This window comes from Corvus cornix, chromosome 3, assembly GCF_000738735.6.
Source record: "Corvus cornix cornix isolate S_Up_H32 chromosome 3, ASM73873v5, whole genome shotgun sequence".
NCBI lineage: Eukaryota > Metazoa > Chordata > Aves > Passeriformes > Corvidae > Corvus > Corvus cornix.
In genome coordinates this window covers 90,163,677-90,169,676 of record NC_047056.1, presented here as the reverse complement: position 1 = coordinate 90,169,676, position 6,000 = coordinate 90,163,677, and positions in this window count along the sequence as shown.

The following is a 6,000-nucleotide window of genomic DNA, read 5'->3' as shown; positions in this document are numbered from 1 at the left end:
AAAGATAAGGAACAGAATATATTCACAGTTTTAACTTACTGAATATATGGTTATCCTTCAAGTTGAATTATCATAGAGGGATGGAAGGGGAAATAAAAGCATCTGTTATGATAACCTGTGGATTGCTTCAGTGGTACAGAATTCCATTTAGACTCTTGAATGCACCAGGGACATTTCAGATGTTTGTGAAGAGTATAACCCAAGTTCCAAGGATCAAAAAACATCCTCACATCCTTAAATGACTTCATCTGTTCCCATAAAACATGGGTGGAACATCTGGTAGAAGTGGAAAGTACTCCAAATCTTTTTAAGAGCCAGGGTTTAAATTTGTGAGAAATAATGCTCATTTACAAAGGATCACACAATTTTCCTCAGACAAAAAGTCAGTGATGGGGGCTGGAGCCTTGTGTCCTAAAACGTGGAGAGTAAAATAATGGACAGTTCCTATATATGTGGAGAGGGCAGAGTGACTTCTAGAGCAATTTCATACAACTTTTTTATAGAGCAGAAAGTACAAGCCACTTTTCTAGGCTGAGAAATAGTCAAAAGATTAATCCTGAAGAAGGGAATGACTTCTAAATTATGCGATGTCTGACTCATTCCATCTACTTTCTATATACCTCTGATAAGTCAAAGTTTTCTAGTAAGTTTGTTCTTTGAAAACAAAATTGACAACCTCAACAGACACAGAACAAAAACTGTTGAAAACCAAAACTTAGAGAACTTCAAAAGTTCATTTATTTATTATGGAGATCCTCCATTTTTGTCATAAATTTACTTACTGAATCGAGAACTACCAGATACATGGAGCACAGAATCCAGAGTGACTGCTAGGATGTTTGTGAATTCACAAGATGCCTAAATATGCATCCAATTAACACTACAATGATGGAAAGTGAAAAGTGTTTAGTTATTTAGATTCAGCTGCAGGTCTAGTGAGAGTAACTTCATCCCAAACTCGGGATGACTTCTAAGAATGACACTTTGTAAAGTGGATTTTCAGGAACACTGGAGAAAGCTTTCAGATGACCAAATCAGATATGCTACCTGAGCAGCTGTACTCTGTCTCCTCTAAAGTCCAGAAAGCAAGTGGAAACATTCAAACAATTTTAAGCTAGATCGCATCAGTCTGAGTCCAACCACAGGCTAAGCCTATAATCAAATGCTGCGCCCGAATGAGCAGATGTGCGTAGCCGCATGTGTCCGATGATACATGTCAGATGCACTCTACAGAGATTCCCAAACGTATCTGAAAAAAAAAATCAGTTTGAAAAATAAATTTCTGCTAATTATTAAAAGAGATACTGAAAGTCAATTAAGAAGTCAGCCATTACTGTTAATACCTAAAAAATGATAGCTTAAGGTAAGCTGAGGACATGGAAGTCAATGAATCATAAGTAAGGGGAAAAAATATCATGAAGTCATAGTCCCCATCCTAAATCATTTCTTCCACCTGTTTCCCTAATTTACTCTTAAAGGTGCCCAGCAATAAAGAATTCCCATTTTACCCAGGCAATACCTTATCAACTTTTTATTTACCAATATTTTAAAAATATTGTCTTCTTACACTTATTTTTTTTTGTATTTTTTATTATTCCCACTATTATGTTATTCACTTTTGACTTCAAAGAAGATCATCTTTAATATTTTTTCAGTTTCCCAGATTAAGACCAAATTTTTCAGTTTCCTAATTTTAAATGAAACAGTTTCCATGTTCCTTTGCAAATATCAACCAAGTAATCTTTGTTTGCACTTCAAGAGCAACATTTTTCTCATGTTAATTAATAACTCATAACATTTCAGTTTTTATCATTACCTATGTACCACTGACATTAAAGATACAGAAGCCAAAGTGAGTTAAGGCAAACTCAGACATCACAAAATATTGCACCTGTGCTATAGCCTAGTCAATACTAGAAATTTATTCTTGATGTAGAGATAGAATTTACATGGATGAGAATCAGTGACAGAACTGAAATAGGTTTCCTTGGGGCTAGGATTTCAAAAAGGGGAATTTTTTTTCCTATCAGCAATATTTAAACAAAAGTTCATCTTCCACTTTCTTTCCTCCCTCTCCATCATTTGGGGTTTTTTTTTGAAGAGATCCCTCCTCCTCTGTGTATACTATTTTCCTGGTTTTGCCTTTGTTCAGTTATTTTTCAAAAACCTGTAAGTTGCGAGCAAATGAGAAAACAATGTTAAGCAAGCAGCATTAAGTTGCTACTTAAGTACACTGCCTGGTTCATATTCTAGCCTTCCATATAAAAGCTTATAACTACTAAATTATAATAGAAGTTTGTGAAAAGTACTCCCATATTATTCTACAATCTATACAATTAAAATATTATATATTTACTTTCTACTGAAAATTCATATACTCCTATAAATTTACAGCAAATAAAATACAATTCATGATCTTGACTGCAATAGATAAGAGTGCTGGGATTATTCAAGGCTTGCATTGTTTTTATAACAGATTTTATAACAGAAACATAGGTCTTTTATTCTTAGTCCACTGTTCTAATACTACATATTTAAGCACACAGTTTTTATTAGACTCCTCTTCCTAACTCCAAGAAACAGGCACTGGAAGTTCATTTTATAGAATATGTCTACTCTTAACAATCTGTCAACCATTCACTTGATTTAATAAAGACAGCTGTCAAAGTACAAGAAACAGGGGAATAACAATATCACAAAAAACAGATAATGGGGATTTTTGTGAAAGGATGCTATGAATTTAAGTTAATCAGAAATGCTCAAGGCAAGCCTAAGATTCAGTAGGTGTTTTTAACAGAGATACCTGGAAAAGCTCCAGTATATCAGTCTTCTGGCACCTCCAGAAATAACAATTTTTCCCTTTCAGTCTGCCTAACACATACAAATTCCCACTAAGTAAATGGATTATTCCCCCTTCCCTTTCAAGAGCTAAAATATGACCATAGAGCCAGAAAAACAAGGAAAACATGAGGGGAAGATAGGGGGAAAAAATCAGAAAAGAGGACATGAAATGGAATTGCATTTGAGGAGCTATAGACTCCGGAAATGGCATGATGCCTCTATGACGCAAGGCTTGCCTTGCTCCCCAATGGCTCACTGAGATGGCTCAATGATTTTCTGACTCCTTTTCAAGTCTGCTGGATCCTGAGTGGTTCAGAAAACAGGCATGAATTTTCTTTCCAGTTCTGTCGTTTCAAGTGCTACTGCTCAAAGTATAATCAAGTCCATCCTGTTATTACACAAGGTTCTGCAATAAACTGGTGCAATAAAATTGTGTCTCTAACATAAAATCTGATCCCAGTGTCTTTGGGAACTTGATTTCTGGAAACCTAGGAAATGAAGCAAGACTAATACTTTCTTTCAAGATAAATAGATAATATTCTTGCAATCATCACTGTTCATTGCCCTTTGACATGTGAGAAAAAGACAGTAGATCACGTGTTGTGTGATACTGAGCTGGTTTTCCTTGGTAATACATGTACCATATTAAACTGGCATCAAAACCCTCTAAGTTGTGAGCAAATAATTAAAAGGATGGCAGTTGAGAAGACAATACTCAGTTGAAGAACCTTTAAAAAAAGGTGTTAAGGTGAACTTTACAGAAAAACAAAAGCAAAAATTAGCTTCTTTTTTGAAAGGGTGCAATTTTACATCACATTATGCTAAATTCTACCTTAACCCAAGGAAAAGAAAGTGATGTTATGCATAGGAGCCAAAAAAACCCCCAAGTCCAAACACCAAATTGCTGTTATGAATGAGCCAAATGAAGGTGACTGCCATTGCAAGCTCTCAGCTGCCCCAAAGGGAGGGAGGGCAGACAAGGTGTGGAGGTGGGACTGCAGGGTGAGTCAGCCCAGGGTTCATTTACAGAAAGGTCAGTGGGGAATGGAACAGGGACCAGCTGGCATTACTCAACTGCTCTGTGAGTTAACATTTCCCACACCCTGGCTTTTTTTCTTCAATTCCAGTATGTCCTTCCACTCAGCATCTTTTATTCGGAAAATCTGGACTGTTTCCTTGGAAAATGTATACACTCAAGTTACTAGAAGCAGTTTTGTAAGCCACTGCATGTTCAAAGCTCATGACAGCATCATACAATGTCCCTAAGACCATAATGTCTCCTGGGCTGATAGCAATAGCCCAGGAGTACTTGGTTCAATTTTTGTATAAATTAATGACAATTTATGTTTAGCTAAACTTTGCCTTAAGTTTCTTCTCTTTCTCTAAATAGTAACATGAGAAAAAAAGAAAAATAGTACTAAGAATAACAAAGATTATCCTATGTGTTCCATGAATAAAAACTATTTCCATCCCAGTAGCTTAGTGTAGAGTGTCTTAGATTTAATTTTCCTTGCTACAGAATGCAAGGGTAAAATAAAACATATTTGACCATGTGTTATTTAAGTACAGTAGGGAATTCCAAGTAATCTCAGCTATATGTTTGGAACTAAAAAAAAAAACAACAAGCCAACCAAACCACAGTACCAGCACTCTCTTCTTGTATATTTATTGTATTCAGGGGCTTTTTTCTTTGTTTTTAAGACTGTGAAATTGGTATGCTCCTTTTTCTCCAAGCAAATTTTATGCTGAGCATTTTACACATCATCAAAATTAAATATTGAAAAGGCCTGATTAGGGTTAGTTTTCTGAGATGTTTTAATAATATTCCAATGTTCATTCAGATTTCAAAACTTGGCATTTTTTAAGTGATATCCAGGAAATATTTAGATGATTTTTTTTTTAATAGTACTGTGATTTCACCATGCCACAACTCCGAGAACTGAGCCTAGCTGGAAGACTTTGTTCCTTACAGTAAATTTGGACCTGAATAATGGGCAATTCTTCAGTGAGTGTGCCCACAGACTAACTTTCTTACTTTTCACCTGGAATAAAAATATATGGACTATAGGAAAACTTCCTTTTTCCCCCCACCACTCTTGCTGCTGTGTACCAGGATTGTTGCTATTTGGTGAAAAAAATCAACATAGCGAACACGTTGTTCATTTGTATCACACCTGTTTACAGAATGCTAACTTTTATTTAGAAACTATTGATTTTCAAATACAGATAAAACAAGTTGTGTATAAGATTTGTGTAGAATACAGAATTTTGTGTAGTTAACTATGCATGTTCAATGGTTCCATATCTTCATATTTTTACTCAAAGATTAGACAAAATATAGCTATAAGCAGTTTTATCTAAAAATCTATACCATGTGGGTCAGAAAAAGCATGTAAACTGTCATAGGGTTGTGTACATATAATGGCAGAGTTAAAAGTGGAATAATACTGCCATAATTACTTTAAGAAAAGGGAATAGGTCATGCCAGAACAAGATTCAACGGTTTCTTTCATCCAATTCATTCCAGAGACTGCAAAGTGTGCTGTCAAGTGTACTTGGGCCTGACATAGCTGACCTCATTTTAGTTATTACAACTTGGCATTCATGGTCCTCTAAAGAAAGAATGCTAGAAATCCGCTATTGGGAACTACCCTTGTAAATTGAAAGCATTCCAGGTCAATGGCCCTACACGCAGTTAGACAAAATCCTCCAGATGCTGAGCTCAACCCCATGTGCTCTGCCCACCTGCCAGGCAGCACGTCTTTCTAGGAACCACAGTCCTCACAGCCTCACTATAATAAAACACATAATAAAGACGATCTTGAGCACTGAATTTAATAGGGAAAAAGTATTCACAGAGACTAACCATGCTGGTTACTGCATCATTCTTCTGCCCTGGCAGGGCAAGAAAGCAGGAACTCCACAAAGAGCAGAGAAGGGGGAACAGAGTGAGTTTTGAAGCAGGAGTGTTTGGAGGGCAGTGAAACAGGCAGATGTAAAAGACAAATTCTGGTGACAAGGCCAAATTCTCTGTAAAAACATCCTAAACGGTGACAACACTAGTTATATTTCCTTCTCACAGACATTGTAGAGAACGCATTAAAAAAAAAAAAAAAAAAAGACACAAACCACAAAACAGAAAAACGAAACAGGAGGTGA